The sequence below is a fragment of the Lissotriton vulgaris genome, chromosome 1_1, assembly GCF_964263255.1.
Source record: "Lissotriton vulgaris chromosome 1_1, aLisVul1.2, whole genome shotgun sequence".
In the NCBI taxonomy this organism is placed as follows: Eukaryota; Metazoa; Chordata; class Amphibia; order Caudata; family Salamandridae; genus Lissotriton; species Lissotriton vulgaris.
Window position 1 is genome coordinate 142,846,156 of NC_141685.1, and position 23,817 is coordinate 142,869,972.

At 46.4% G+C, this 23,817-nt stretch overlaps 1 pseudogene across 1 annotated transcript in view; it reads right to left on the reverse strand.

The window, feature by feature from the left end:
- LOC147737828 (uncharacterized) overlaps window positions 1-19,302 on the reverse strand; it is an 81,313-nt pseudogene extending 62,011 nt beyond the window's left edge. Inside the window, exon 1 of the transcript XR_015302492.1 lies at window positions 19,187-19,302. The product of XR_015302492.1 is annotated as an uncharacterized LOC147737828 (transcript). The remainder of the gene's footprint in view (window positions 1-19,186) is intronic.
- Window positions 19,303-23,817: the final 4,515 nt, after the last annotated feature.

Below are 23,817 nucleotides of genomic sequence, written 5' to 3' on the forward strand. Positions count from 1 at the left end.
GCGTTGCGGCGTTCAAACTGTGCCTTCGGGTCTGTTGGAGGTGCTGCGGTACGATGCAGGCAGGCACGGCACAGGGCTCCCAGTACGGAGCGTACGGGGAGGCTTACAGCCTGCGGCGCGGCCCAGCGGGACCCAAGAGTGCGGAGCGGGGCTGCTGGGGTACGTCTCGAACATACGCCCCGTCCGGGGCTCGAGGCAGCACTCGGGTTGAATTACGGTGGGAGGGGTGAGATACGCCCAGTGCGGCGCAAACAGGACGAGGTAGCAGAGTGCGGGCAGCCCAGCAATGCATAGGATGAGCAGTTCGAAATTGAGCGGGGCTCGCACAAGGCGGGGGCGGCCAGGCACAAGTGTCAAGGTCCAAGGAGGGGGCGAGGCGCACTGGGAGTCACGGCTCCAGTGAGGGGGAAAAGGCAACAGACCAGCAGCAGACAGCGAAGGCAGGATGGTCCTGGGGCTCAGTTCAGGGGGCAAGCTCGCTTCCAAGCCCTTGGAGATCGTTTCTTTTGAAGTGCACAGTAGACAGTTTCCTGGGGTGATCGCCGCTTTTCAATCGCGGCCCCTAGACTTTGGAACACCCTACCCATCCACATAAGAACCAGTCCTACTCTTCTTCAGTTCAGAAAAAACTGAAGACATGGCTTTTTAATCAGTAATCCACTTTTCCGTTCTTTTCTGTCTAGGGTGAGACTTCAATGCAATTTCAGCGCCGAGACGCCTAAGGGTAATTGTACGCGCTCTATAAATGGCATTAAATAAATAAATAAATAAATAAATAGATTGTAAAAGTCTCTCTCAGTCTTTTCTCCTCTCCTTCTTGCAGCAAGGCACCCACCACAGGCCATTCTCCCAGGTCAGAGACTGTAGTCCTCCATGCAGCTTTCCCAGGTCCTTCTCTTCAGGCAGAGGTTCTTCTTGGCGCAAACAGGATCTGATTTCTTAGGAGCAAGGCTCCTACTTTTATATACCAAACCCTTTGTTCTTTCAGGCCAGGGGGGCCTTTGCCTAATTAAGTCCAGTTCCTGAGCACTTTGTTTTGGGCAGCTCTGGCTTTTCTTTCAGTGAGCAGGGCAGGGACATCAGATGCTCCGCAGGAGGTGGAGCCAGCATTGTGGTGACAAGTACAGTCCAGGAGTACTCTGTTGACAGTCTCCCCTTCTCTCTTCACAAGTTGCAGGGCAGAGACATGAGAGGCTCCCCAGGGGGCAGAGCCAGCATTGAGGTGGCAGAGCTCAGAGGGGTCACCTCTCTATTCACCACCTGTCAGCCCCAGCCTGTCTCCTGGAATTCCCCAGCCCTGTCACACACAGAAACCAGACAGCAGATACACATCCTAGCAAAGGCGGGCTGAAATGGTTAGGCAAGCAAATACAGGATATTAAAATAAACTTTACCAAAAGATGTATTTTATTATTCTGAGTTCAGGCATACTAAACTTGACTTTCTACCATGTTCCCTGAGCCAGCTGGGATTATAGTGTGTAACAATTCCAGCAGCCCATTCTGGCCTATGAGAACAGGCAGCCTTACAATAGTGAAAAATGAAAATGGCTGTATTTCACTATTAGGACATGCTGCACACATCGGGGCTTGTCCTACCTTATGCTTACAAAGCACCCTGCCCTTGGGCCCACCTTAGGGGTGACTCACATGAAGTAAAGGGACGCTTTAGGGGCTGGCAAGCTTGTGCACTTGACCAGCCCGCATGACAGTACCAGATTGCACGCAGGTTCTGCAATGGCAGACCCTATACAAACTTTTAAAAGGCTGCTTCTGGGGGTGGCACAACCAGTGCTGCAGGCAGACTAGCAGCATTTGTATTTACAAGCCCTGGCACTCCTGGTGCACTTGACTGGGGTCTGACAGTAAACCAAATAAGCCAATCATGGAGCACTTGCACTGTGGCACTGATTGGAAGTGGCACAGTGCCCTGAGCAGCTAACACCAGCAAAACATCTGAGGCACATCAGCAAAAAGTGGAAGGGAGACTCACGCCAAGGTGCCAGGTCTAACAACCCAGGTGGCTTAACCTGGGGCGTTGAACAATTTAAAAAGAGAGAGAAGGAGAGAGAAATGTTTAATGGAAATCTTTCTGGTATGTATGTCTGCAGCAGTGTTAGAATGCAATGGAGCTAAGCTGTTAAAAGGTTAGCGCTGAACAAGTGAGTTTCCCTAATCCCTTTTATCTGACAGCCTACTATTAAAAACTCCTGTATAGACACTGAAACCCTCGAAAAAGCAGAATAGAGAGAGAGGGTTCAACATTACAGGTAAAAACCGTATCCTTCAAAAGCAGAGGAAGTTTTACGGGGAACTCAAAACTCAAGCTCCATCTGAATATTATGAGTGTTCTCTTTTTCAAATCTCCTTCCCCGCTGTTCCTATCCCCTGAACCCATTTCCCTCGCCTGGCCACTCCAATACTCTGCACTAATACATCATTCAGAGTTGGCGGTGCCTGAAGGTGGATCTCTCGATTTTCATATAGACCCGAGGAAGAACCGGCCTGATAGAAATACACAATGCAGACCCCCCAATGCTCGCCAACTACAGGCCGATCTCCCTGCTACCATTCCCGGCTAAGGTCTTAGAGAAAAGGATCAACTGACACCTTGGTAAATACCTCAATGACCACCAGCGCCTCACCACACCTCTCAGTCTGGTTTCAGACCCAACCACAGCATGAAAACTGTCCAAATCGCCGCCATGAATGACATCCGCGTGACTCTGGACACAAGACACAAGGTGTGCTCTCTGCAGAGTTGGAGACAGTCTCCCACCCCATCCTCATCGACCGCTTCCAGGGGATCAGAATCCAATGAGACGCACTCTGATGGATCTGCTCCATCCTGACAGGAAGAACCAAGTCAGTCAGCCTGGCACCGTACACCGTGGATGAACCCGACTCTACCTGCGGAGTTGCACAAGGATCTTCTCTGAGCCCGACCCTCTTAAATGCATCACTGATCCCTCTAGCCAGAATCATCCACTCTCATAGCATCAACGTCCTCTCCTGCACTGCACACAACTGTCTCTCATGGTCGAGGCGCCCAAGTTCAATTCCTGCATGACGGGAATTGCCCACTGATCGAATGATAACTGCCTAAAACTGAACACTGACAAGACTTAAAATGATGATCTTCGGGAAGAGCACTTCACAGTGGGACGACACCTGATGGCCACCAGAAATAAGACAGACACCCCCCCACCACCCATGCCAAGAACCTTGGAATCATCATAGACAGCAAACGCATCATGACCGCCCAAGTCAGCGCAGTCTCCACCTTATGTGTTGTATCCTAGCTGTATTGTAGTTTATGTCATCCATCGCTCCACCAGTGACCTCTGTAAGAATGATGGAATAAAGAATGTTGGTGTCTGGAAACCACAGTTGAGACGGGCTGAGCTGCATGCTGGCTGCTCCTGGTGGGGCTGAACCTTTGGACATGTAACTTGTACAATAAATACCACTGAGATATCACTACCAGTCTGGACCACGTTACTACATCATGCTTCCATTCCATGATGCCTTGGAAGATTTTCAAATGCCGCCCAATCAGCACCCTGAAAACAATCCCACACGCCCTGGCAAATGAAATTAGTTAGTTAACATTTGAAGTTTGTAAGGGATTCTGGGTAAAACAACCTGGTGAGACCCATGCAAGTCACCCCATCCTGGGTACCCCTGAATGTCTAGTTTTCAAAAAGGTGCTAATTTGCTACATTTGCCTGGGTGCTGGCTGAGCTGGGGTTCAAAATCCACAGCTAGGCACATTGCAAAGAAGGGTCAGTTTGAGTGATAAAATGTGATGTATCCATTGTGTTTTGGGAAGACATGTGGGAGAATAGAATAGTCAAACATTTGTTATTAACAATTGAATTTCACTACATTTTGTACCTTCCAAAACTCAGCCAGTGTGTAAGAAGGCAGACATTTTGAAAGATACCTTCTAATCATATACTAGTATGGGCACCCTCAAATTCAGAGATGTACAAATAACACTTTTGTAAATTGGCCATTGTGACAGAAATTCACAGATGAAAATGTAGTAACATTTTTTTACACTCATTTCAATACTTCTTTATTTCAACTGTTAGCATCTTTGGGAAAACCTTGAGGGATTTACACATATGACCCTTTCTGAATTCTGAATTTTGTCTAACTTTCAGAAATCTGCAGCCTTCCTGGATCACCCATGGGTATCACACTGGTTTCCACTAAAAGCGGTGGGCTGTGAGAACAAAGAATAGGACATATAGACTGATACTGTGGTAAAAATTAGTTTTTGTCCATAATAGGTGGGAGGATGGTGACCTTAGCACAGTAAATGTTCGTTGATGACATTTTTAGGAAATAAAATAGAAATTTTTATCCAGAGCATTTTTTTCAAGTTTTTAAAAAATACTATAAATGTGGTTATATTTTGCCTATTTTCTCGGTCACAGGCAAGGGAATCCACAAATTCTGGGTACTTTTAAAATCCCCAGGGTGTTAGAAAAAAGAAGGCACAAATTTACTTCAGTTACCTTTTGTGGAAATAACTTATGGGCCCTAAGCACGAGCTACCCCAAAAAGCAAAAAAGTGCTCAGCACGTGGGGGAGGGGAGAGAGAAGGGACAGCATTTAAGGGGTCAATGTGAGCAGTCAACAGACATTTCAGGTAGATTTCTTTTGCAGAGCGGACCACTAGGGGAATTTTTCAGCACAAAACTACTAATCCAAACAAATCTTTGGTATTTGCACATTGGATCTTTCATTAGTTGAAAGGGTTCTTTAAACATGAAGCTCCTCGTTTGATCGGAGTCAATTACAGGGCAGATGTTACACAACATTGTGAAGATAGAGGCAACCTTGAGCACAGGGGTGCAGTAACATTTGTTGTACATGCACATGCAGCGTATGCCTTTGAAATGCTTTATTCATGGTTGAACTTTGATCCTATAGATGGCGGTACTGTGGTAAATATTTGATTTACAGTCCTAATTTCTATGCAGGTAAGTACTTAATCAATAATAACTCAATCGGAAAGAAAGAATCAGAGTCCGTGGTGTTAGAGTTCTTAGGGGTTTTATTCCTTAAAAAGGAACGGTCATGACCGGATATCTTGTTCCTGCCACCACTGGGGTGCAGGAAGGGATAGAGCAATACTTTATTGACATTACATTTCTTTTATACTTATTATACATAATGAAAGTCAATGCAGAAGGCGTAACAGCTGAGAGAAACGAGATAAGGATACACACGTGTTAACAATACGTAATTAGAAGGCGTGAACTAGGCGTGAACAGAGGTGTGTTCTGGAAACGTCATGTGAATATGTCACAAGTGGGTGGCTCTATGACAGAATCTTGCAATGTCAGCAGAAATCTGAGGCCTGGATGCGCGCGCAGCTGCATGACGTGTGATTTACATGAAACTGGAGGGTGCAGGGGACTTGACATTTACACTGACGGAAAGAGACAGAAGTCTGGCATGTCAGATCAACTTGTACCATTATCATATCTGGTATCTGATGTTTGGGAACCATATTATCTGGACGGAAAAGGTCTCTGGGGCAGAAGCTATTCTATACTGACTGTGAGTGCGTGTATAAGCGTCTAAGTGTCTGCATGAGATGCGAGGGGGGCATGGGCCTTCCATGGTAACGGAGGCTATGAATTACTTGCACAGAGACAGTGAGGCCGAGCCCTTCTGCTCTGCAGCTGGGGGAATGTTTACTTAAACTAGTAGGCAAGAATGTATTTTCGAGGAGCGGAATAGATAATGCGAAGGTTGAAGTCGGTCTTGGCAGGCAGCAGGCTGTGCTAAGCGCCGAGGGCTGCGCTGGGAGTAAGGCAGAGGTCACGGGTACAGAGGCAGCCTGGGCTGAGGCTTTTAGAGTCAGAAAGCAGAAAAAGGCTCGATGGCAGAATTCGGGGCCTGCTCCGCCAGAGCTGAAAAACGTGTAAAGTATGCCACAAAAAGACGTTGGCAAGGCATACTTAGGAACTGAATATTCAACCCGTTCATGGCGGGTCTGAAAGAGGACATGTTAACGTTGAACGCAAATGTATTTGCGTCTTTATAGCTGGCACAGGAGGGAAGTTACATGCACTTTAACCTCGTACATGGAGACGGTGGGGTACACGCTAGGGAACATAACTTGACCAAAAAATTTATATTTCCTCATTCCCTCCTTGTTCCCTACGGACCCTTCATGATATATCGATCCTCATGAATCGATCAGTTTGTTCTTGTAACATCATTTGCTCTTCTTTCTTTCTTTGGCGGTTTGAATGAAAACTGGAATGTTCAATGCATGATGTGGCGCACAGTCCACAAATCGCCGGCCCACATTGTAGGCACAGGCAGCAACTGAATACTATGACAAGGGCAATGCCTAGGAAGGATAGGATCTTCCATCCCCAAGCGGTCAGTGTTGTCCAGAACCATCCGGACCAAGTCCAGGTGCCTGGATTCTGATGTATCAAACTTGCAATTTTATGAAGACGTGTAATAGCTTGGTATACCGTTGGCGCGTTTTCTGGAATGAAAACACAGCAACTTGACCCGATGACCTTACAAGCTCCGCCTCTATCTGCCAAGATGACGTCAATAACGAGACGATTTTGAAGGACAACAATCCGCATAGCAGACTGTTCCTCTGTTAGGTTGCCTAGAGCGGAGGCAGTTTCATTTACTACTGCTTCGAGCGTTCTGGTTAATCTTCGTATTAATTTACTGTTTTGGACGGGGCCTGTGAAGAAAAAGAAGCCTTTATTGAAATCTGTGTATTGTTCCCATGCCGTTTCAGTATAGTCGACAATCGGGAGATCTCTTCTGAGTCTACTCTTTACTAGATTTGTATTTCTATGATAATCAGGAGGGGCTAGGAAAACAGGTGGCAGAAGGAAAGCAATGTAACAGGTACCATCCCAATCTGGAGGTAAGCGTATGTATGCGGTATGGCCACAAACAAAATAGGAATGTCGAGTAGCTCTAAAGGAAGACTTGCCATGATCACTGAATTCGACCACGGTAGTACATTGACTATGACCTAAGTGTACTGAACCCTTCTTTCTGACACATAAGTCACCTGTGACTGGTAATACTGACATAGCAGGGAGAACTGGTGCAGCTTCGGATTCAACAGTAAGAATCATGAGGTTGATTGTATAATCACCTAATCCATACACTTCATTTTCTAGATCAGTTCCTGTCCTAATGGGAAGTCCCTTCTTGTCAGGGTAGCAGACGTTGAGCAGTACTAGGTTCAGGTTTCCCCAAATCCAATTCCCCTCGAAAACAGCAATATCAGAATCTAAGGAATTAATTAATCTAAACCATGCACCACAGGAGCCATTGTGAGTGAACGGGTACGGGAAGAGAGGCAGAACTCCCTTGTATTTCTGATAGGGAGGAAGTCGGCCACATATCCAACAGTTTGTAGCATTGTTAGTCTGATGGGAGTGATGTAACATACTAATGAATGTGTTGTTGCGCAGCGCAAGCCTGTAAGACAGTTCGTGAGGCGGTAATGTACTAAAAGAATGTTCAGCAGATACATTGTAAGCAGATTGTTCACGTTTGAAAATAGGGTAATATATGGGAAGCAATATACTTGCAACAATAATCAGAAGACTTAGAAAAAACATAATCAATAACGTCACTATACAGTGACTGCGGAGTGATTTACAATATGCACGTTTCTTGAATTGTCTCTCTCTCTATCTCGATCTAGGGGATACATGTCAGAAACTATTTAACCGATTCACCTAGGGGAGGACTTAAACAATTAAACTGTCTGACTTGCTAGATCGAAGTTTCAATTTATACTCCTCTTGGGGAGTTTTCTCTCGTTCGGGAACTTTAAAGTCACTAGGTTCGATACAGTCTTTGGAAGGGGTGGACGAGTCAGGGTCTGGTTTCAGTTCGTTGCATTTTTTAATATGGCTCGTGTGGACCCACCCCTTTCTGCCTTCCACCTTGATCGCGGTCTTCGTAGTAAGAAGGACGATCTTCGGCTCCTTCCAGCGGGGCTCCAGCGGACTTTTCCTGTCGAAGTTCCTAATCAGGACCATATCTCCAGGGCGGACATCGTGTGGCTTTACATCAGTGTTGTCAGGGAAGGCTGCGGCAACCTGTGAACGACATGATTGGAGTGCAGACATCAAGGAGGCAAGATAATCTGTCAGCATATTACAATCAACATCTGTAATTTTCTTAGGCATGGGCGTCCCCCACATATTCGGTGGTCTGCCAAAAACCACTTCATACGGGGCTAGCCCTGATCTCGAATGAGGAACCATCCTCATATAGAACAAGGCAACTGGGAGGGCGACTATCCAGTCGACCCCTTTCTCTTTACAAACTTTTGCAAGACGGGTCTTTAGTGTCTGATTATGCCTTTCTACAAGGCCTGCGGCTTCGGGATGTCGGACACAATGGAATCTCCACTGGTATCCTAGCAGGAGTGAAACCTGCTTCATAAGCTCGGATGAGAATGGCTGTCCGTTATCTGAGTACACGACACGGGGCAAGCCGTACCGTGGGAAGAATTCTCGAACCAGCTGCCTGGCAGTGGTCGGAGCAGTATAATCTGGGACTGGATATGCTTCGGTCCAACGGGAAAGTGCACAAACAACTACGAGGACATATTTGAATCCTCGACAACGGTCCATCTGGATATAATCCATCTGGAGGACTTCAAAAGGGTGATCGGGAGGATGAAATCCACCTTGCTCTACAGGGACACTTTTACCTGGATTGAACTGACAACAGATCATGCAAGTACGCACTTTCTGTTTTGCTGCTGCTCGTAAGTGTTTGTTGTACCAGAGATTCTGTAAACTGTCTAGCATGGCTTTTTCTCCCAGGTGGGCAGAACTATGTGCTGTATTGATTATAACTTGAACCATTGAGTCGGGGAGAAACCATGTAGATTTTCCCTTCGTGACCCATCCTTGATCTGTCTGGATCCCTCCTAGTTCAGTCCATTTCTTTATTTCATCTGAAGTAGCATGTGTCTGGATATCGATTACATCTAGGGTGGGATCCCTGACTGACATACAATGTGTCGGTACTATTGTCTTTGTCACATCAGTAGTCTGGGTGTGAGTCAATGCTGTATGTTTTGCTGTTTGGTCTGCCAGGTCATTACCCTGGGAAACAGAATCCGTAACTTTAGTATGTGCTTTACACTTCATGATGGATATGCCTGAAGGCAAATGTATTGCTTCTAGTAGTGCTTGAATGAGCGGACCATGTTGGATCTTGGCACCGTGAGAGGTCAAAAAACCTCGTTCTTGCCATAACACTCCGAAGTCGTGTACAACTCCGAACGCATAACGGGAATCAGTGTATGTGTTAACATTTCTGTCCTTGGCTAGTATACAGGCTCGGGTCAGAGCAATGAGCTCCGCCGCCTGAGCAGACAGTGTGTCAATACGATGTGTTTCTTTGACTCCAGTTTCAGTGGTCACTGCATATGCGGCCACTAATTCTCCTGTACTTGTTCGCATGCATGAACCGTCCACATAAAGTGTCAGGTCTGGATTTGTCAATGGAACATCTGTTAAGTCTCGTCGGGGTTTTGTTACTGCATTAATGATCTCTATACAATCATGTGGGACTGGATCTGTCATAATTGTAGGTAACAATGTTGCGGGGTTTAGGATGCTACAGCGTCTGATTTCTACGTGTGGCTGGAATAGTGTCAATTCATAACCTGTCAGTCGTGCTATAGTCAAGTGTTGAGTCTGGGTTCGGTTTAGAAGAACCTCTACAGAATGTGGAACTTGAACTGTTAATGGATGTCCTAAAACAATTGAGTCGCTCTGTCTGATTGCTAGGGCTGTCGCTGCAACTGACTTTAAGCACGCAGGGAGTGCTTGGGCTACTGGATCTAATGTACTTGAAAAATAAGCGCAAGGCTTATGTGAACCTGCTTGATCTTGAGTGAGGACAGACAATGCTGTACCATCACGTTCTGTAACAAAAAGTGTAAAAGGTTTGCTGTAACATGGTGTAGCTAAAACTGGTGCTTTACATAAAGCTTTCTTTAATGCTTCAAAAGCCTGTGTATGTTCCTGAGTCCAAGGGAGGGCAGTCGAAGTCGCTGCCTCTTGTGTTGTCAACTGTATCAGTGGTTTAGCTAAAAATGCATACTGGGGAATCCATTGTCTGCAGTACGAGGTGAGGCCTATAAAGGCCCGCACTTCCTTTTGTGTCTGAGGTTGTGGCATATTTACAATTAACTGGATGCGATCAGGAGTGAGCTGTCTCCCCACTTTGGACAGCAAGTGCCCAAGGTACACCACTTGCTGAACACAGAATTGCAGCTTCGAAGGAGACACCTTGTGTCCCTTGTCGGCCAGAAAATGTAAGACTGTCAGTGATGCTTGTGCACATTCGGGTTCACTTCGTGCGGTGATCAGCAGATCATCGACGTATTGCAGTAAAGCAGTGTTAACTGGCATTTGGATACTGTCAAGTTGTCTTTTCAGTGCTTGGCTATAGATGCTGGGGCTTTCTGTGAATCCTTGAGGTGCGCGTGAAAATTTGAAACTTCGTCCATTTAAACTGAATCCGAAGAGATATTGGCTCTCTGGATCAATAGGTACACTGAAGAAGGCGTTCTTGAGGTCAATTACAGTAAAGAACGTTGCTTCTGAATCAATAGCAGTCAATAGGGATGAGATATCGGGGACCACAGGATACTGTGGAACAATGCATTTATTCAGCTCTCTTAAATCAATCACCAGCCGATATACTGGCGGTGCATTGGGATCAGTACGTTTAAGAATCGGAATGATAGGGGAATTACAGATATTGGAGTCGGTCTCTACGACCACTCCTTGGGCAATGAGCTCCTCAATGATTTCCAGTAAAGCCACTACAGCATCGGGTGGTAACTTGTATTGTCTGATTCTGGGTAAAACAACACCTGGCTTGAGTGTAACACGGTATGGTGTAATGTGCATGCAGCCTACATCAGTTGGGCCTTGTGCCCACAAGTGATCCGGTACATTTTTCAATCTGACATCAAAATCTCTTAAGACGTAGTGACCCTTGAAGTCCCGCAGGAAAAGTCTAACTCCTTCCGGAGAGCAGCAAATCACGGCTCCTAGAGCCTTCAGTGTCTTTATTCCTAACAAGTTTTCTGGACATGATTTCGAGAGTAACAGGTCTGTAACACGTGATAATGGACCTACTGCTAAGGGAACTGGTTTCGATACTTCATTTACAATAGGCTGTCCTGAAAAACCAAGGGAAACATTCTGTGAGCCTGAGAGGGGTGCCCCTGGGACTTCATCATGGCTGATTGTGGTGCGACTTGCCCCTGTGTCAATTAAAAACTTTCTGTCTTTTCCTAATACTTGACTGTGCACGTAAGGACCCTCTTGATCTACAGGAATCTCAATAAGAGGCAAGCCAACTTCCCTCTCTAGGCTGTTTCATGTGTATCGCTGATAATCGGGGTAGTCCGATTGGGCATACTGGTACATCTGTTGTGAGACTTGTTGTGTCGCGGCAATGGGCTGTGGCTGTGACTGTCTCTGTGGTACTGCTACTGTCTGTTCTGCATGTGGTGATGCATGCATAGGCTGTGTATTCTGCATAGACTGTATATTCTGTGAGGTCGGTTGGTGACCCTGATTTTGTCTAGGTGGATGCGGTCTTTCTTTAGTTTTACCTGTTGCTATATTATGTTTCAGGACTGGGCGTTCATGTACGTAATGACCTGGCTGCTTGCAATAATTGCATGTCCCTTTAACGGGAGCTGCGGAATTCTGGGTCGGGGTCGTACCCTTCCTCTGGCCGTCGGCTGGAACCGACTGGGCCACTAACATTTTCATTTTCGTATCTTTCATGCGTTTCTGTTCGTGATCCTGTTCTTCTCTGATTCTGTTCTGGTGATATTGCAACATTTGTAACATCTGGGATGGCGTATTTGCTTGCCATGTACTTTCAACCTTGTATACTCGATTCTTAACTTGCGTTAGGGAATTCTCTACTAATTTACTTACAAAAAGGTGCGGGTACGACTCGCTACTCGGTTTAAGGCCACTATTAATAATAAAACATTTCTCGAATCTTGAATAGAAGTCACTAGTATCTTCATCGTGTTTCTGTTTACAGGCTGAGATCACGTCCCAGTCTTCTTTTCTAGTTGTCAGTAATCTTGGCAGAACCTGTACTATTAAACCTGGTAATGCTTTCGTTTTCTCCCCAAGGCCTAGCCCTGGGGTACGAAGTTTCTCCTCGTCTTCTATTTCTGCCCATACAATCTTTTTGTCTCCCACCTCCCACTCTCTTTCCTTCAGTTTCTCGTAGATGCCGGTGGGCAGCAGTACTTTTAACATTTTCATGATATCTGCATATGTGTAATCTCCCATCAGTAACATGTCTTTAAGTTCTCTGTGAAAACCCGCAGGGTCTTTATCGTGACAGGGTACTAGTTTCTTCATTTCCAATAGTTCTAACTTGGTCATGGGTGTGTGTACATACACATGTTTCAAGGTATTATCGGCACCCATGACTGGGTGTACTTCTCGTAATGGGTTCTGACTTTCGAGTCCATGAAGACGTTCCATATGATACATTTTCCTTTCCGGGGGCGGAGCGGGAACGTATTGTGAGCTTAAAAAAGTGTTATATCTGTGCCGTTGCTCTAGAATTATTTGAATTAACTTGGTACTTAGGCCTCTCCATCTATCCATGAGTAGTGCTTCTAATGTATCGTGTAAGGGACCTGGATCAGAATGTTGTTTTCTGTGTAACGTAAGGAGATGCTGAATCATGTATACACCTGCTAGTTTCTGCTCGTCTGGGGAAAGGTTCAGAAATGTCTGTGCTACTGTGTCATCATTGTATATATTAGGATTGTCAGCCCACAATACTGCTGACCGGGCTAGTTCTTGTTCATCCATAGAATTGAGCACATGGTACCCCATTCGTTCTCGAAGCATTTTATCAGTCTCTTGGAACTGATGTTCAGGAGAGTTCGGTTTTGATATGCCAGAGAGAAAAACTCTCTTGCTTTCTGGACGAATGCCTTTCCTAAGGCAAGTTCCCTTACCTACATACGCTATTGTCTCTGTAGTCTTTTCTGGTTCTTCAGATTCGTCTTCCTCGGAGAACTTGTCATTCTCTTTTTCTTGTTCTTTTCTGTGTATTTCTATTACTTCCTTTCTTATTTTCTTGTACATACTAGCTATGCAATTCTGTTTATCATGCTTTCCTTCGGATATATTCTGACCCCACTTATTTAGGCCGTCCAGCTCGTCCTGTTCTGTCCCAGGCCTGTCTCGTTCTCTTATTAAGCAATTTATGAAAAAACGTAGTATATACGCTTGAGTGTCAACTTTCTGGTGTGCCATGGCTTCCTTAATACTGTCAGGGTCTTCCCCAGTCTGGACAAAGTGATATATTCTATCTAGGTACTCTTTCATTCCTGAGAAGTATAGTAGGTAATCTGTAGCTTGTCGTAAGCGTAGTGATGCTATCATCATTCTATCGTCTTTACCGGGTACTGGATCATATCTGCAAACTTGAAGGGGTTCTTTGAGTATATCGAGACGGGGTGATTGGAGCGTAGGTTGCTTCAGTAGATCTCTAAGATTTAATCTATGTGATGCTGGCGGGGTCTGGAAATCTGCTGTCGCACCTCCAGAGGCGGAGGCTTGAACATTACTTCTCTGTGGAGTCTGTATCTGTACCTGAACTTGTCTCCTATTAGGATCAGGCAAAAGCGGATGTGGTATATTAACCTTAGGTGTGGGAAGTGGTGGAGGTGGAGGAACAGGCTGTCGAACGGGGGAACTCTGTTGCGGTAATGGTGGGGTGCGGTCTGAAGGCGGGTTGCCATCTCCGTCACCGTCAGTAGGCGGGACGTGGGCACGAGGGTTGGTGTAAGCGGGTGCTACATCGTTTAGATAGGAATTCAGAAATATGTCTTTAGTAGTCCTGTGGTTTACTTTAGTTGGAACCAATGGTGGTGGTAGATTTTTCGGCATTTCTGAAATGGCTTCAGGCGAACCCTCGGCCACTAAATACATACCATTTACTTGGCTATTTCGGATGCGATCTACTTGTTCTGCTTTTACTCGGATTCCTTCAGTAACTAATTCGTTTTCTTGAGCTTTATCTGAATCTTTAAGTCTGTCTTCTCTACGGAGTGCTTTTTCTGTACGTTTATGTGATTCTTTACGCCATAACTCTATAGCATCTTTCTGTGATTGTCTGGCTTTCTTTCTCCATAGAGCTTCTTCTACCTTAAGGATGCACTCGGCATCCCATGTTCCTATAGCGGGCCATCTGTATTTTTCTTCTAGATGCTTAGTATAATCGGCCCATAAATCTAGATACAGTATGGCGTCTATGCCATGCTTGTGGTACATGTAATTTCCAGGCGTGTCCCTAGGGGGGATAGGAATTTCTTCCTCTAGTATCCCTTTCCTAGTTCCTATCTGCTTTAACTTATTGAAAAACGGCATCTTGTCTACTTAAACACTAAATGTTCAATCCTTGCTGCTTGACTCTAGACACAATAACACAAGAACACAATAATGCACATTAAAACAGTCACTCATACAACGACATTAATCACATGAGAACATTAGAAACATATATGACTACCCCCTATACTGGATGTACTGCTAAACAGCACAGATACACTGCTAAGAACAGTGCAAGAACCTGAATCATCGGATATACTGCTAAACAGTACAGATACACTGTCTAAAACAGTGCAGACCGAATTTGTGTACCCAAACCCGTCTTTACCGGATACATAGTAATGCACCCGTCTAGATACGTCCCAGCAATGGTACTCACCGGGAAGCACGGAAACAGAAGGCCTCGGAAAACTCGACTGGACTGGACCGGACTCGACTCGACTCGACACGTGGATACTTCGGAAACTGGTGGGCCTCTTGACACCTCGGACCTTGCTTCTTTCGGCTAGGCTCTGGTCGGGATCCTCCGCACTCCTTACCGCCTCGTCTGGGAGCTGATTGCAGTCTTCGTCACCTCCGTGGGCCAGAGGGAGATACAGGAAATCCTGCCGGTACGCGTAGTTTCCGTCTAACTGATGGCAGGGGACAGAGCGTGCAACGCACCAACCGGCGCGTAAGGTGGGGGAGGGGTCCCTATTCGGGCGCCAAAATAATGTGGTAAATATTTGATTTACCGTCCTAATTTCTATGCAGGTAAGTACTTAATCAATAATAACTCAATCGGAAAGAAAGAATCAGAGTCCGTGGTGTTAGAGTTCTTAGGGGTTTTATTCCTTAAAAAGGAACGGTCATGACCGGATATCTTGCTCCTGCCACCACTGGGGTGCAGGAAGGGATAGAGCAATACTTTATTGACATTACATTTCTTTTATACTTATTATACATAATGAAAGTCAATGCAGAAGGCGTAACAGCTGAGAGAAACGAGATAAGGATACACACGTGTTAACAATACGTAATTAGAAGGCGTGAACTAGGCGTGAACAGAGGTGTGTTCTGGAAACGTCATGTGAATATGTCACAAGTGGGTGGCTCTATGACAGAATCTTGCAATGTCAGCAGAAATCTGAGGCCTGGATGCGCGCGCAGCTGCATGACGTGTGATTTACATGAAACTGGAGGGTGCAGGGGACTTGACATTTACACTGACGGAAAGAGACAGAAGTCTGGCATGTCAGATCAACTTGTACCATTATCATATCTGGTATCTGATGTTTGGGAACCATATTATCTGGACGGAAAAGGTCTCTGGGGCAGAAGCTATTCTATACTGACTGTGAGTGCGTGTATAAGCGTCTAAGTGTCTGCATGAGATGCGAGGGGGGCATGGGCCTTCCATGGTAACGGAGGCTATGAATTACTTGCACAGAGACAGTGAGGCCGAGCCCTTCTGCTCTGCAGCTGGGGGAATGTTTACTTAAACTAGTAGGCAAGAATGTATTTTCGAGGAGCGGAATAGATAATGCGAAGGTTGAAGTCGGTCTTGGCAGGCAGCAGGCTGTGCTAAGCGCCGAGGGCTGCGCTGGGAGTAAGGCAGAGGTCACGGGTACAGAGGCAGCCTGGGCTGAGGCTTTTAGAGTCAGAAAGCAGAAAAAGGCTCGATGGCAGAATTCGGGGCCTGCTCCGCCAGAGCTGAAAAACGTGTAAAGTATGCCACAAAAAGACGTTGGCAAGGCATACTTAGGAACTGAATATTCAACCCGTTCATGGCGGGTCTGAAAGAGGACATGTTAACGTTGAACGCAAATGTATTTGCGTCTTTATAGCTGGCACAGGAGGGAAGTTACATGCACTTTAACCTCGTACATGGAGACGGTGGGGTACACGCTAGGGAACATAACTTGACCAAAAAATTTATATTTCCTCATTACTACGCTTTCCACTCCTACAAAGATGCAGACGTTCTGACTCAGCCCCAAGCATATCACGACCCGGTGGACCCTTTCACCCGTCCAGTTCATAAGATTGGTTTGTTGGTCACTTAGCCCCCACATACCTCAGAATGCCCGACTGAGTTCCCTAAAGCGGGGGGCACCTGATACCGTACTGGCTCGGTAGACACAGTATCCTGTATAGGTGGCTCAAACAGTATGTATTGCAGAACAAAGCAGGCAGAGCGGGTCGAGTGAGACCTGTACCACAGACTCAGGGTTCCATACAAGCAGTCCACGGACTATAAGCGCTACTATGGGCAAAGAGCCCGTAAAAAGCAACAAAACTGCCTTCTGGATCGCTTGCAACACCAACCAGAGGAGCAGCATTGTCGCGATGAGACGTCCCCTTCATGGGCGGTACTACCCCATGTACTAAGGCAAGAACAATTGAGTACAAGGCTGCACCAGCCCTAGATCTAGGAATGAGATGAAGTATCAACCGTACTACCCATGGCACGCCGTCATGGGCGGTACTACCCGATGTACTAAGGCAGGAACAAATGAGTAGAAGGCTGCACCCTCCCTCGATCTAGAATGAGATGAAGTATCAACCGTACTGCTCATGGCACGCCGTCATTGGTGGTACACCTGATGTACTAAGGCAAGAACAAATGAGTACAAGGCTGCACCCTCCCTCGATCTAGGAATGAGTTGAAGTATCAACCGTACTACCCATGGCACGCCGTCATGGGCGGTACTACCCGATGTACTAAGGCAAGAACAAATGAGTAGAAGGCTGCACCCTCCCTAGATCTAGGAATTAAATGAATGGGAAATCTTAAAACAGTTGTCCTCAATCATGCTGAGCCGAGAAGCAGCGGCTTTGGCTATGCGCCAGAGGCTGCAGCAATCCCTGTTCAAGAGTGTGAACAGGAGCCACCTAAAATGATTTTGAAACATTTACTCCTGTGGGCGTCACACCTTGGGGTCACGAGCCATCAAATTGCACCTCACAACAAAAAATGAGACTGAGGGTTCTGGTGAGGAAAAAACTACACCAGAGACTAGAAAGGATATAAAAAGACGAAAAAGACTAACAAAAATAAAAGGACTGAATTTCCATCAACTCAGAAGTCCAGCCAAGGTGGATACAATTTGACGGACCGTACAAAAATATAAAAGACAGACTGGCATCTGTATTCTAATAGCATTACTTCTCATTCTTTTTGGGCCAAGAGGGGTGGACGGACCGAATCAGAACAAGACACTGAGGTTAGTGTAAAGAAGGAAGAGAAAGGTTGATATCTATCACTAACTTTAAAAAGAAAGAAAGGAACTTGATTAACTATAGAAAATGCCCTGCAAACTACAGATACTTCTACGGAACAGGACTTGGGTGATGGTGCTGGTGGACAGCCCAGCTGAAGTGAAAATACTGCGCTAGATTCTTCGAGAACTTCTGTTGGTGAATCAGACTGAAGAATATATACAGTCTGAAACTCTGATGGACATGTTAAACCTCCAGATAGTGTTCAGATTGTAAAAATACTAATTGAGAGCTATACATACACACATTTAAAGCTGTTTTCTGCCCACATTTATCAGCTGCCGACAACATCCTTCTTGCAGAGGGTCACAGTCCCAAGCCTTCATAAGGGATGCGCCCTCAGGAGAAGAGGTAAAATTGTGAGCATTTTCATCCTACAAACCCGGGGACCTGAGGGAAAAGAATGTGTGTGAGGGAGCTTTAAAGTAGGCTCCAGGGCTGTATGGAAACCATGAAGAGGGGGGTTAAAGAATCTAGAGGGAGGGAGTGTCTAAGCTCTTTCTCAGTTCTGTTATACATGACTGCCAGTGGCTTTAAGAATAGTCCTGGTTTATTTGCAGCATCAGTTATGGAGCTCTTACAGAAAGATCCAGAGGCGCCATCTTACATTGACAACATTTACACAACAGATGATGACGCGGAACAACACCCTACCAGGGCGGAGTGTACAGTGACAATACCGGCAGCAACAGATGATGACGCAGAACGACACCCGACCATAGTAATAATACTGGCAGCAACACATGATGACGCGGAACAACACCCGACCAGGGCGGAGTGTATAGTGACAATACTGGCCACAACACATGATGACGCGGAACGACACCCGACCCACCACCCTTACCTGCACGGGCAGCTCCAGTGCATAGATTCCTCATAGTGCACTAAGATGCAGCACACAGATCCCGGATAGAAGAGCCCAGCTCAGCACCCAGGGGCCCCTGGATAAAAGAGCCCAGCTCAGCCCTGGGGGCCCTCAGATAGAAGAGCCCAGCTCAGCCCCAGGGGCCCCTGGATAGGAGAGCCCAGCTCAGCCCTGGGGTCCCCGGATAGAAGAGCCCAGCTCAGCCCCAGGGCCCCAGATGTAAGAGCCCAGCTCAGCCCCAGGGGCCCAGGATAGAAGAGCCCAGCTCAGCCCCAGGAGCCCCGGATAGAAGAGCCAAGCTCAGCCCCAGGGACCCCTGGATAGAAGAGCCCAGCACAGCCCCAGAGGCCCCCGGATAGAAGAGCCAAGCTCAGCCCCAGTTACTGAATAGTGGAGCCCAGCTCAGCCCCAGCGGCCCTGAATAGAAGAGCCCAGCTCAGCCCCAGGGGCCCGGGATAGAAGAGCCTAGCTCAGCTCCAGGGGCCCCGGATAGAAGAGCCCAGCTGAGCCCCAGGGGCCCCCGGATAGAAGAGCCCAGCTCAGCCCGGCCCCTGCAGAGATTTCCTCCAGGATTATTCAGTCTATTTCTACAAACACAGCAGAAGGTGCTGACAATCTCCTACCTGAGCAGAGAACTGTGCAGATGTGTCGGGGCTCCCTCCCCCTCCTGTGGGGCCGTGGTGGGGGGGGGCAGATCTGGGGTCTGAGGGAGGGCAGGGGGAGATCAGGGGCCTGAGGGGGTCTGTAGATGAAGGTAACTGCACAGACAGATGAGGTTCCTTCCTCCTGGGCAGCAGGCTGCACACAAGAAGAGACAAGAGGTGATGTCACCACCGCTGCTGGTGCTGTCTCTGCCGCTGCTCACCCGGAAAAGGAAACTCTTCTCCTTACATCCAATGTGCGGCTCAGCGGGTTTCATCAGCAGGCGAGGAGCGCCCTCTGGTGGCCACTGACGGAACCGCCGCAACCAGACTCCAGCAAAGAAACATGACAGGGTCTCATATGGGAAACAAGCAATGCCGCCTGCAAAGACACAGACATGGGTGGACACTCAGAGTCCATGACAGGGTCTCATATGGGAAACAAGCATTGGCGCCTGCAAAGACACAGACGTGGGTGGAACACTCAGAGTCCATGACAGGATCTCGTATGGGAAACAAGCATTGACGCCTGCAAAGACACAGACGTGGGTGGACACTCAGAGTCCATGACAGGATCTCGTATGAGAAACAAGCATTGGCGCCTGCAAAGACACAGACGTGGGTGGACACTCGGAGTCCATGACAGGATCTCGTATGGGAAACAAGCATTGGCGCCTGTAAAGACACAGACGTGGGTGGACATTCAGAGTCCATGACAGGATCTCGTATGGGAAACAAGCCTGCAAAGACACAGACATGGGTGTTTCTCTAAGACTCTCACAGTCCATGACAGGGTCTCATATGGGAAACAAGCATTGGCGCCTGCAAAGACACAAACATGGGTGTTTCTCTAAGATGCTCACAGTCCATGACAGGGTCTCATATGGGAAACAAGCATTAGCGCCTGTAAAGACACAGACGTGGGTGATTTTTTTTAAAACGCTCGCAGCCGTCTTAAAAGGGTCTCATATGGGAAACAAGCATTGGCGCTGGTAAAGACCTGGGGGTTTAGATGTGACAGTCTGCGTGATGTGAAAGTAAACTCGTGGTTGGCTCGCGCTTGTTTTACTTGTACTCCTCAGCTTAATAGAAAATGTTTTATGATTATGCTTTTGTATAAAATGGATGATATTTTGTTTTTATGAAATGTTAATAAAATGTATAATATCAATTTTGTGATAATAAATATACTGACTTAAATCAACCTAACCTCTATTATTTGAGCATTACCTCTTGTCTTACCACTCATATATCCCTGAATGTTGTTATAACTATGCATGTTTAAGTAAGAAAGGAATATGATCCATACTGATTAGCTCCCCTGTAAATGTGTTACTGTGTGGTGCGCTTTAAACCTGATCATATCCCCCAGCTGCTGATTAAACGCAGTGATAGAAGGGCTGTATATTGCAGTCCCCTCTATCATCCACAACCAGGAAAAGGGAAAATCTTTTATATTTGTGTTGACTATAAACCCATTCCCTTTTCGCCATAAAGGGTGACTCCCTAATTATTTTGTAGTGCAACCAATGGCCACACAGTGTTAACGGGAGTAAAAATGATAAAATAATGAAGTAATACGGTCACAAAATGCGCCGCATAATTTGTCTTTTCTTGCTGCATAATTTACTCAACCGTGCCACATAAGTTTCCCTTCACTGCCGCATAATTCCAGCGGCCTTGGTGGTTATAGCCTCATATAACCAAGGAGAGACCCAGGTGGGTGTCGTGTCTTCGTTACATCTGCACTCTGCAGCCACAACCCTCTGAATAGCTAATCTGAGCTCTGACGTACTGTCACCTTTTGACGGGCAAACATAGTCTGTCATAAGCGGTTTGATTTTCTGCGGTGTAGGCTTAATTTCTGCATGTCCGTGGTTCCTTTTAGTTTTGTTTACTCTTGTAGGACAGCACTTCTGAGGCACGCGGATAAACTAACTTCCTCCAGAAAAATAATCACTCTCCGCACTCAGCTATCCTCCCAATACGATTACGCCTGACACCGGTAAACAAGTGGCTTACTTCACATGTCACCACCCAAGGAAATGAAAAACCAAGTCTTAGTAAAATAACCTCACCTAAAACATAGAAAGAACAAGCATTAGAAATGCAATAGGTCTCGCCTTCATTGAGTTAAAGCTATTTGCTTTGCTATACTGTTCCATTAGCAAAGCAGATGGCTTTAACTTAATCAAAGGCGAGACCTGTTGCATTTTCAATGCTTGTCTATAAGTGGTATGTATTTAATTTTCTCTGGTATTCATTTGCCAACTGTACGAACAGCAGAGATTATTTACACTTATACTGGTGGCTCTGCAAATAGCAAACAAGCTTCATTATTTACCAGTACTGTGCAAACAGCAAATACATGTAAGTTTTTACCCAGCTGCCTGCTAAATATAAGAAGTTATGCGTGGTTTAGCCAGAGGCAGTGGAAACTGCAAAGAACTTCACAATTTACCTGGCTGCTGGCTATCAGGAGAGTCTGCACTGTGGACCTGCTCCTTATCAATAATTAACGCTGGCTAAGGGGCAGATATTGAATCCTATCTGGATGGCGGACGCGCAGACGGCAAAGAAGCATTACTATTCACCCAGCTACTGGTTACGCATAGGACTTATGCACAATCTGGCGTAGTGGAGAAGTGTGGCTCAGGGGTTAGAGGCGGCAGACCCGGAAGCTGGGATCGGTCCTGGACCAGGGTTCAATTCCCCGCCTCGGCGGGTCTTGGGCTCAAAAATTCCACGGACTCGATAATTCTCGTTCCGGTGCCTACTCGACTCACGGGTTCACACTCTGCGACTCTGGGCAATAGCTTGCTTAATCTCCACTATGGCCCCTCGCGGCGGGATGCCTGGCTTTCACCTTGTGGATACCCTGCTGGGGTTATCTCACAGGGGAATACCAGGACGGGTTCCCAAGGCAAGCGCCTTGATGCCTTCGGGTGATACGTGCGCTATATAAATCGCAATACATTTACATTTACATTTACAGTGGTCGAGCCAATTTCAAGAAAACGTCACTGTTTACACAACTGCTGGGGAAAGAGCAGATATTATGGTCTCGATTCACCAGGATAAACTTACACTTGGGCATAAATGTACTCTTTTTTTCACTCTGATTAGCCCCTGAGTACATTACACCATCTGATTGTGCTCGTTCTTGTGACGTTCTGGCCTGGGAGTCAGGTGCATGCTGTCAGCGGTGTGAGAGCAAAGGTACTATACGTTGTGTAAATTGGTAAAGCGGTTCGGTCAGGAGTTCTCAGTTGCAAATGCTATTTGTCAGTGTGGATGAGGGCGCTGAGGCTGAGACGTCAATGGCTGTGCTGGTATCCTCTTAGACTTTGTTCTATTATAGCGCTGCCACTGATTCACAGCGTAGCAGCAACACAGGAGGCACATGAGTAAACTATCCCTGATGGTATTGGTTATTTTGAGAAAGCACATATGAAGGTATGTGAGCGATGAGTGATGATTGGAATGAGCGATGAGTGATGATTGGTATGAGTGATGATTTGTCTGAGCGATGAGTGATGATTGGTCTGAGCGATGAGTAATTGGTCTGAGCGCTGAGTTATGGTTGGTATGAGCGATGAGTGATTGGTCTGAGCGCTGAGTGATGATTGGTATGAGCGATGAGTGATTGTATGAGCGCTGAGTGATGATTGGTATGAGCGCTGAGAGATGATTGGTATGAAAGCTGAGTGATGATTGGTCTGAACGATGAGTGATGATTGGTCTGAACGATGAGTGATGATTGGTCTGAACGCTAAGTGATGATTGGTCTGAACGATGAGTGATGATTGGTCTGAGCGATGATTGATGATTGGTATGAGCGATGAGTGATGATTGGTATGAGCGATGAGTGATGATTGGTCTGAGCGATGATTGATGATTGGTCTGAGAGATGAGTGATGATTGGTCTGAACGATGAGTGATGATTGGTATGAGCTCTGAGTGATGATTGGTATGAGCGATGAGTGATGATTGGTCTGAACGATGATTGGTCTGAGCAATGAGTTATGGTTGGCATGAGCGATGAATGATTGGTCTGACCGCTGAGTGATGATTGGTATGAGCACTGAATGAAGATTGGTATGAGCGCTGAGTGATGATTGGTCTGAACGATGAGTGATGATTGGTCTGAACGATGAGTGATGATTGGTCTGAACGATGAGTGATGATTGGTCTGAATGATAAGTGATGATTGGTCTGAGCGCTGAGTGATGATTGGTATGAGCGATGAGTGATGATTGGTCTGAGCGATGATTGATGATTGGTATGAGTGATGATTGGTATGAGCAATGAGTGATGATTGGAATGAGCGAGGAGTGATGATTGGTCTGAACAATGATTGATGATTGGTCTGAGCGATGAGTTATGTTTGGTATGAGCGATGAGTGATTGGTCTGAGCGCTGAGTGATGATTGGTCTGAACGATGAGTGATGATTGGTCTGAACGATAAGTGATGAATGGTCTGAACGATAAGTGATGATTGGTCTGCACGATGAGTGATGATTGGTCTGAGCGATGATTGATGATTGGTATGAGTGATGATTGGTATGAGTGATGAGTGATGATTGGTATGAGCGATGAGTGATGATTGGTA